Source organism: Lycium barbarum, chromosome 7, assembly GCF_019175385.1.
Source record: "Lycium barbarum isolate Lr01 chromosome 7, ASM1917538v2, whole genome shotgun sequence".
NCBI lineage: Eukaryota > Viridiplantae > Streptophyta > Magnoliopsida > Solanales > Solanaceae > Lycium > Lycium barbarum.
In genome coordinates this window covers 68,952,194-68,961,612 of record NC_083343.1, presented here as the reverse complement: position 1 = coordinate 68,961,612, position 9,419 = coordinate 68,952,194, and positions in this window count along the sequence as shown.

Here is a 9,419-nt window from a genome sequence, read left to right as displayed (position 1 = left end):
ATGTTCTGTAGAGGTCTGTAGACATACTTGTGTGGGTTCTGTATATGTTTGGGTATGATATGATTTGTGACAGCCTCACCGGCTTCCATGTACTGCGTCGGTTCATTTATGATCATTACTAACGCCAAGTGACTTTTATATTTGAAAATATTCTGTCGTTTGCTAATTTGGGTTATTGGGTACGTTTGGGTGTCCAGCACGGACACTAGTCGCGGCCTACGGAGTTGGGTCGTGACAAAAGTGGTATCAGAGCGGTTCGTCCTCGGAGTGTCTACAGACCATGTCTAGTAGAGTGTTGTTTATCGGTGTGTTGTGCACCACATCTATAAACAAGAGGCTACAGGACATTTAGGGTGTTACCTTTCTTTGATTCTTAGATCGTGCGATAGAGCCAGCTGTAGGAAATGAGTTTCTTTCTTTACTAACCCTTGATTGCAGCTGGAGAACGGTATCGACGTAAGACAGTGACTGCTGATATTGGAAGCTACACAGTACTCCGGTAAGCAATGGTATGAAAGACGTATGCTGGGTAAGGTATTCTGAAGTACGGTTAAAACATAAAGTCGAACATTAAAAAGGGAAACAAACATGGAAAGTGTAGTAGGTGCAGTTCGGGTTGGGCATGTGAGGTAAGCCTCGGCATTCTGATACTTTTTATTTGGAATTGTTAGCCCCGTGTGGCTGTGATGCGACGTGATATGATATGTATAGACGTATATGTGTTGACCCTGTGAGGCATGGTTGGTATTTCCTGTGTACAGGTTTTGGTATAGTAAGAAATACAGAGGAACCTCTGCCCAAATTTTTCTAGGAATACGAAAAGGGAAATGAGATATAAATTTTTAACCTGTATTGAAGGTCGATACCGATCGGATAAATCTATAATGGTGGATTAAAATTTTAAGAGGTACCCTCCATGTCATTTGTAAGAAGCATTACCCTTATCGGGAAAATTTTATCTCAAGAAAGCACATACGAGTAGAGAATTCGTAATTTAATTGGAGGGACCAGAAATATGTTCTAACCCCATTTTGTTTTAGCATAGCCCACGTGAAGGGCAAAAATATGTGGAAGGGCAAAAATGTCCAACGATCAAGTTTCCTCTAATTGAAAGAATACAAAGCGTATGACAAGCAGGCGGGAATTGCGTGGTTTGCTCACGGCTCATATATATAAATATGGAGGTAATTATGTGAATTAAGTACTAAAAGATTCCGCGAAGTTCGTCGGACTTTAGCTTTCTGGTGCTGATGAACGTAAAATGCCTTATAGTAGCATTTCACCAGTTTCCATCGACTAATTGGAGATGAAATTTGTGGGATACAGACTTAAACTCGTGGTCTATCTAGAATTATATATATACGTGGAGGTAAGTATTGAAGACGTACAAGGGGTGACACAGCAACCATATAGTCAGAAAGGTAAAAGAATTCTCGCTAGGTCGGGGTGGGACCCGCTATGAGAACATTTTGAAAAGTTGTTAAGACCCCGATTTATCTTAAATTAAGTGACAAAGGCTGTGCGGGGCAATCAATTTAATTATACCGGTCTTAACGTGCCTAAATGCATTAAAGTTGTAAGGTTAAGCGTGCCAGGGCCAGAGCAATTATGGGATGGGTGACCCCCTGGGAAATGTACAAAATTTTCGCAACATAGATATGAGAGACGAATAGGAAATTCGGGGTAACCTAAATGGAATTAGGATGTGTGGAATGGCTAGAAATTTTATAGGGGTCACACGAGCTGAGACGGATTGGATTGTTAAAAAGAAAGAAAAAGCAGCGCAGCCCTGAAATTAGAGTAAATTCGAACAAGTGATTGAAGATGTATTGTAAAAGAATGGCAGTGATATATATGCGTATGTGTAGGCCCCCCCATTTATGATTCTGTTAAGGTTTCGTACGAAGATAATCAAGTTGTAGGTTAGAAGGAAAAGATTCGAATATGGTGTAAGTATAACCCCAAGGAGGGGGAGCGAATGAAAGTAAAATAAATTAAGCATGAACGAAAATAACTGACATACAGAAGAATGAAGCGATAAAGGACTGGTCTAGGCCTTCGACATCGACTGAAATATGTAGTTGTCTGGAAATGGTCAGATTATGTCCTATGTCCCTCGGCAGCTCAGACCGCACGAGGAAAATTTATTTCGCCCATGGTCTGGAATTAGCTATGGTGATTCATGCTTTAAAGATATGGCGGTATTACTTACGTGGGGTGCACGTTGATATTTATACGGATCCTAAGGGCTGCCAGTATACGTTTTAAGAAAAAGGGAGCCGAATTCGCGGCAGAGAAGATGGTTCAATTATTGAAGGATTATGATGTTAATATTTTGTGCCACCCCAGAAAAGCTAAAGCTGTGACAGACGCACTTAGTCGTGAGTCTACGGACGGCTTGACCGGCGTACATTCAGAAGTAAAGAATTTGTCTATAAAACTCATTAGTCAGCTAGCCTTAGAGTCCGTTTGGTCGGTTCTGAAGATATTGGAATTTTGTCCGAAGAAGTTACTGAATCATCGATCATGGGAAAGGTAAAACAGCGTCAGTTTGAGGATTCTATTCTAGTATCGTACAGAGATACAACCTTTTACAAGGAAAAGATCCAGCTCGAGGTTTTACCAGATGAGTATTGTTATACCGAGGCAGATTATGTGTGCCCGACATCGTAAGACCCGTTGACCAGTGCCCAAATTGTTAGCAAGTTAAAATTGGGTATCAGAAACCGGGTGGACTGTTTCAGGAAATGAAAATTCTGACTTGGAAGTGGGAAATAATTAGTATGGATCTCATTACGGGTTTGCCTCGCGCTCCACGGAAGTATGATTTCCATATGTGGTATAGTTGATAAACTGACAAAAATCAGCCCATTTCTCCTCGTCAGAACCACTTATTTGGTTGGGGATTATGCCAGACTATATGTATTAAAGGAATAATGAGACTCCACGGAGCTCCTATATCTATTGTCATTGACAGAGATACTCAGTTTATGACTAATTTCTGGAGATTCGTTTCAGGAAGGATTAGGGGCTCAGGTAAGTCCAAGCATAGTATTCCATCCTCAGAGTAACGGACAGGCCGAGCACACTATACAAATGCTAGAAGATATGTTGCGAGCCTGTATTATTGATTTCGGAGGTAGCCGAGACGATCATCTACCCTTGATCGAGTTTGCTTATAATAAACGCTACCATTCTAGCTTAATACGAGGCTTTGTATGACAGAAAATGCAGGTCACCCATCGACTAGTTTGATATTGGCGAAACAGAATTAATAGGCCCAGATATGATCCAATAGGCAGTTGATAAGGTGAAACTTATCCGAGAGAGACAATTAGCAGCTTAGGGTCGACAAAAGTCATATACTGATAAACGGCGTCGACTGTTGGAATCCCAGGTTAGTGATTGGGTATTTTTGAAGTATCACCTATGAAAGTCATAATGTGATTCGGTAAAAAGAGTAAGTTCAATCCGCGATATATCTGACCTTATCAGATTGTTCGAAGATTTGAGAATGTCGTTTACGGGCTAGACCTACCATCTGATTTGGAAGAAGTACATCCGGTATTTCACGTATCCATGCTCCGAAAATGTGTCGGCGATCCTCCAAGAATATTTCCAGCAAATAATATTCGGGTGACGGAGGAACTATCGTACGAAGAGCAGCCTGTAGCCGTTCTGGATTGCCAAGTAAGAAAATTACGAAACAAAGATGTAGCTTCCGTTAAGGTGCTGTGGCGGAATAATAACAGGGAGGAGATGACCTGGGAAGATGAAGAAGAAATATCCTCAGTTGTTCGCTATCCCTGCAGGTAATTTAAAAGCTTTTCTTAGTTATATTCATTAATGAATGTGTATTATGTGTGCTGACCATAAAGAGAAACTTCCCCGAAGTACTTACAGACCCTATAAGCCTAATCTAACATTCGAGGACGAATGTTCTAAAGGGGGGGAGAATGTTATATCCCGTGCTTTCGCACAATTGGAAAATTGGAAAGTTGTTTCAATTTGTAAGAAATAAGTTCATATGTTGATTTGAATTTATATATGTGTGATTTTCATGAAAAATATTGGTGTGGAAATACGGAATGAGGCCAAGGGCAAAAATGGGAATTTTAAAAATTAGTTTCGGGAATTACAAAATAAGAATTTTGACCAATTGGGCTTGGAATTATTTTTTTTTTAACTTAATTGAGGCCCAATTGTAGAGGGGTGGCCGGCCCCTTAATGGTCCAAGGCCCATGTGTGGGTTTTAATTTGTGGACTTAAAAGATGACTAAGTCATCTTTAAGTCATAGAAGAATCAAGAAACCTTGAGCAAAAATAACACCACTCCATTTTCGGCCATGGCCATGGAAAAATAGCTACTCTAAATCTTCCTCCAAAAATATTTTTCTTGTGGTATTCCTACTATATTAAGGGTCCTCTACAACATGGTGCAATTGTTTGGGAAGAAAGAGCCCTCGTTTCTTCAATATGACAACATGTTTGAGTGAAGGAGATTGGAGAGAAAGGTAAGAGTTCATTTCTTTTTATTGTGTTATGAAGTTTTGTTTGTGTTGTAGTAAGTGGGAATGAGTTGATTGTATGGAAAAATGGAAGATTTCAAAGTGGGTATGGAATAGAGTGTATGGCCTTGTGTATGCATGCATTGTATGCCAATGATGAATTGAAATTATGTTGTATTCTAGTTGTGAGTATGATGGAATTCATATTGAGAATGAAAGTTGAATAAATTTGGTTGAATTGATAAAAAGAGCATTTGGCCGTGTGGTATATTGGAGTTGGAATGGGAGTGAATTAATTTTGTTTAATATGTTAGTTGTGTTGTTGTGATGCTTGCAATGTAAATGAAGATAAAATGATATAAGTTTGCATTGGAATGGAATGTTGAAGCTTATGTCGTTTTAGTACGATTTTATGACATTATGAAAATGAAGTTGTTAGGTTGCAAATTATGATGATCATTGATAGATTTGGAAGATGGAAACATGTTATGAATACGTATGCCAAAGATTAGGAGTTTTGGATGAATTATGACTTTGGCGGAAAGTTTGTATATTATGTATATCGTGTGTATAATTTGAGGAAACGATATGAAATGCTTCTAAATTATGTTGTGATGCCCTAGATTGATGATGAATGTGAAACCATTGAGATTAGTTTGGAATTTAAGGTTGAAGTGAAGGTTATGACATTGTGTTGGAAAGATAGCTAGTTGTGTTATATTGTGTTTAGTGTGATTGTTGTTGTTGTTGATGTTGTTGTTGGGTTGTTGTTGATCGTTTTGGCCGAGTTAAATTCTCAGGGGTGCTATATGTACAGGGGAGGTGCTGCCGAAATTTCGGTAGACAAATATGAGTTAAGTTGAATTCGTAGAATCTATAACTCACAATTGGTAAATATGACCATTTGCAGATTTTTGACGAAACGGGAAGTGAGCTTGGAAAGGCGTAAGGAGATTGAAAGGTATGTAAAGCTACCCCGATTCTTCTTTTGGCATGTCCTAGGTGTACTAGGATTGGATTTGCACCTCGGAAGACATTCTGCCCATCTGAATCCGCATTTGAAAATACTCCTTTTTCGTTCAATAGAATTGAACCCCTTAAGCATGCTTTATTGAAAAATTAAGCAAGCCTCTCCAAACTGCCTAGAAAGCTAGGGAATACCCCTAAGTCCTCTGTAGGTGACCCCATAAGCTTAATATACGTAATTTGAGCCCGCCGCTTTGTTTGTCCCGAGGTGGGCCCACTATTTTTTATTTTACCCTTATGGTAATTTGTGACTTGATTTCAAGCGATTTTCAAGGAAACGTCCTGACTACTTTTCCAACTACTAATGATACTTATCTTAAATACTTTATTGAGTATATGTAAAGGTACGATATGTTTTGCATTTAGTCTCCCACTATTCCCGCTTTGCTCACTTATTGTACTATTGCCCTATTTTCGAATAATATAAAATGAAATGTTTTAATTATCCTTTCAACTACTAAGGAAAATCATTTGGTGACTCCCTCGAGTTTGGTAGGCTGTTTTGAAATATGAAAACGATTTCAGGAGGATTACTCTTCTGTAACTCATTATGACATATGACATACATTTGCTAAGATTCTGTCCGACTTCATTGATTTGATTTGTCATTCGATATGCCTCATTGAGTCTCTGGAAATCCGTGATATTTTTATTGCATTTAGTCTCTCACTACTCCATTCGTGGATGCCTCAATGTTTCCCACACTGAGCCCGGGCCAGGATATGTTGTCAAGCGTATTCCACTGCATTGTTCGCCGTGCCTCGATGTGAGGGGGCAGGTATACATGTACATGGGTTTTGGAGTATGGTGTGCCATGTACACACATTCTGATATGATATGATCTGATATGGCCATCTGATATGATATGTTTTGTGACGGGGTTATCCCCTATTCTGTTCCTTATGTATGGTGGCACCAGCGTCGGGGGGTGGCCACGTTCTGTTTGCTGAGCCCCTTGGCAGGGGCCGTATATGATGTGATATGTTTCTGTACACACTCCTCATGTTTTGAAAATATGCATTTGATACTTCGGATGTCACATTCACTTCTCTGTAAGTTCTGTTTCAGTTAAAATCTTGTTCCGCAATGGGACCAGGTACGACATATGTTTTCAACAAATACTATTTATGCTTTATGATCAGTATTTTGCTAATCTGGATATTCTGTCCATTTTCTGTACCTTCTGCTTTGATTATGACTTTGTTTACTACGTTCTGTGCTTTACATACTCCGTACATATTTCGTACTGACCCCCTTTCTTCGGGGGCTGCGTTTTCATGCCGCGCAGGTACAGAAGACAGATTTGCTGACCGCCTACCTAGGACATCTATTCTGCTATATTGGGAGCGCTCTCTTGTTCAGAGCCGGTATATTGGTACAGTCTGCCGCTATTATATATATGTACACTATTCAGGTGTATGACGGGGCCCTGTCCCGTCTCATGAGTCTGTCATGTTCTGTAGAGGTCTGTAGACATACTTGTGTGGGTTCTGTATATGTTTGGGTATGATATGATTTGTGACAGCCTCACCGGCTTCCATGTACTGCGTCGGTTCATTTATGATCATTACTAACGCCAAGTGACTTTTATATTTGAAAATATTCTGTCGTTTGCTAATTTGGGTTATTGGGTACGTTTGGGTGTCCAGCACGGACACTAGTCGCGGCCTACGGAGTTGGGTCGTGACACATATACTCTGAATCGGCAGCACTCCAGGAACGAGTGGAGCTTGCCAACTTCACTGGAATATCTTCTGTAGTGACTTCTACTCATCTGGGTGTACCTGCGCGGCATGTGTTATATCCCGTATTTCGTACGTTCGGATATCCCAAAGTAGTCGTGACGAAGTAAAGGGAATGACCATTTTCAAAAATTTATTATAATGTATAAGTTGTTGTGAATATTATTTACGAACATTGGTAGTATGGAAATAGTGAGGAAGACTAAGGGTAAAAAGGAAAATTCGCAAAAAGGGTTCATGGAAAATATTGCGAAGGACTAAGGGCAAAATGGGAATTTCACAAAAACAAAATATCAAGAATGTTCTTGAAGGGCCCTTGGCCGTGTGGCATGCCCCTATATGTCCATTTTTTATTAATTAATAAGGGCTAATGGTAAATTATAACAACATAAGGGGCAAAGCTTGCCAAAGAAGACATTAGTCTTCTTTGTTAAAATTTCAAGAAAACTCTAGAAAAGAAAAAGATGACAAATAAGTCATCTTTGCCACCAAATTAAGAAGAATCTAGAGATGGATAGGTGGCCACATAAGATTGGAGGAGACTATATATATATATATAAAAGGAGAGGACTAATTCATCAATTTGGAGAGTTGAAGAAACAAAGAAAAAAAGAAGACACTTTGGGAGAAAAACAAAGGGCCAATTTCGGCCAAGCTTAGAGGAAAGAAGAACCTTGGAAAAATTTCTCAAAAATTACTCTCTACTAATTGGAAGGTCCCTAGCAAGGAGAAGAGGTCATTGGAACAAGTGGAACATTTATTGTTGCAAGATCAACATTCTAGCCAAGTGGGAAATTGAAGAAAAAGGGTAAGAACTTAATCTTCTTTTATATGTTATGTATGGTTGTGTATGTTGTGGTGTGTGGGAGTGAATGGAACTCATGAAGATTATGAAAATATGGATGTTGAATAGTTGTCCGTGTATATGTAGTTGTGGCCGTGTGGTCATAGTGTGATTTGGAAGAGAATGGATTAATTCTATGTAGTATGTTAGTTGTTGTTGCAATGTATGGAAAAGGATGGAAATTCATGAAAATAGGGGTGTAGTTGTTGTGGCCGACAATGTTATTGTGTGGTAAGCTATGATGAATTGATTTCATGTAATATTCTAGTCGATGTCGTTGCGGATTCTATGATATTATATGAAGGTTTAAAGGGTTGGAACGAAATGGAAATTGGTTGTAGATTGGTGGAGAAGTTAATGTAATATTAGTATGCTTCTTTATATTTGTATGAATATGATGTTAGCAATGCATGGTTTTAATGTGGGTTATGAATCTAGAATAAAAAAATGTGTGGTTACACTTTTGTTGAAGTTTTCGGGTAGCATTAAATCATTGTGAATATTGTGAATGTTGTCGGACTATGTAGGAAGAGCGCTTAATGTTAGAATGTATTCTTGAATTGATTATTGACGTTATAGCTTGGTTGTTGGTTGGGTTGTTGTTGAATTGGGCCGAGCCATATTCTCGGGGGTGGCATATTTACAGGGGAAATGCTGCCGAAATTTCGGCAGAGAAAGTGTTACTTTAAAGAATCAACTTCTAAAGGCTCTAATCAAGTTTTGGTAAACATGACCAATTTGTAGATTTTGGCGGATTTGGAACGTGAATTTGGAGTCGCATAAGAAGCAGAAAAGGTATGTAAGGCTTCACCCTTCTTTCTACGGCATGTCTTAGACGGAATATGTTGGATATGAGCCTCGGGAATAACTCTACCCTCCGGAATCCGCGCCTAAAGTTTTCTCTTTTTCAATCAGTAGAATTGAACTATAAAGTGTGCAAAATGTTGGGAGTATTTCCTAAACCTCTAGAACTCGCATAAATAGGACCCGACTACCCTAAAACCCTCACAAGTAACGCCATGAGATGTAACATATGTAAATTTGGTACGCCGCCTCATTTGACCCGAGGTGGGCCCATGGTCCCCGGATTTTCCTTATTGTTCCGTTTAATTTATTTTGAAGCAGAATCCAAAGAAACCCTTGATCCGTATTCCGTTCACCGAATGACAAGTACTGTAACTATGCTAACGAAGATACTCCTATGATGATAATGATAATGATGATGTTGAGAAAGAGAATATGCCTACGATAAGTACGACAAGAATGATTCCATGACTAAGAGTCTTTAGCTAAGAATCC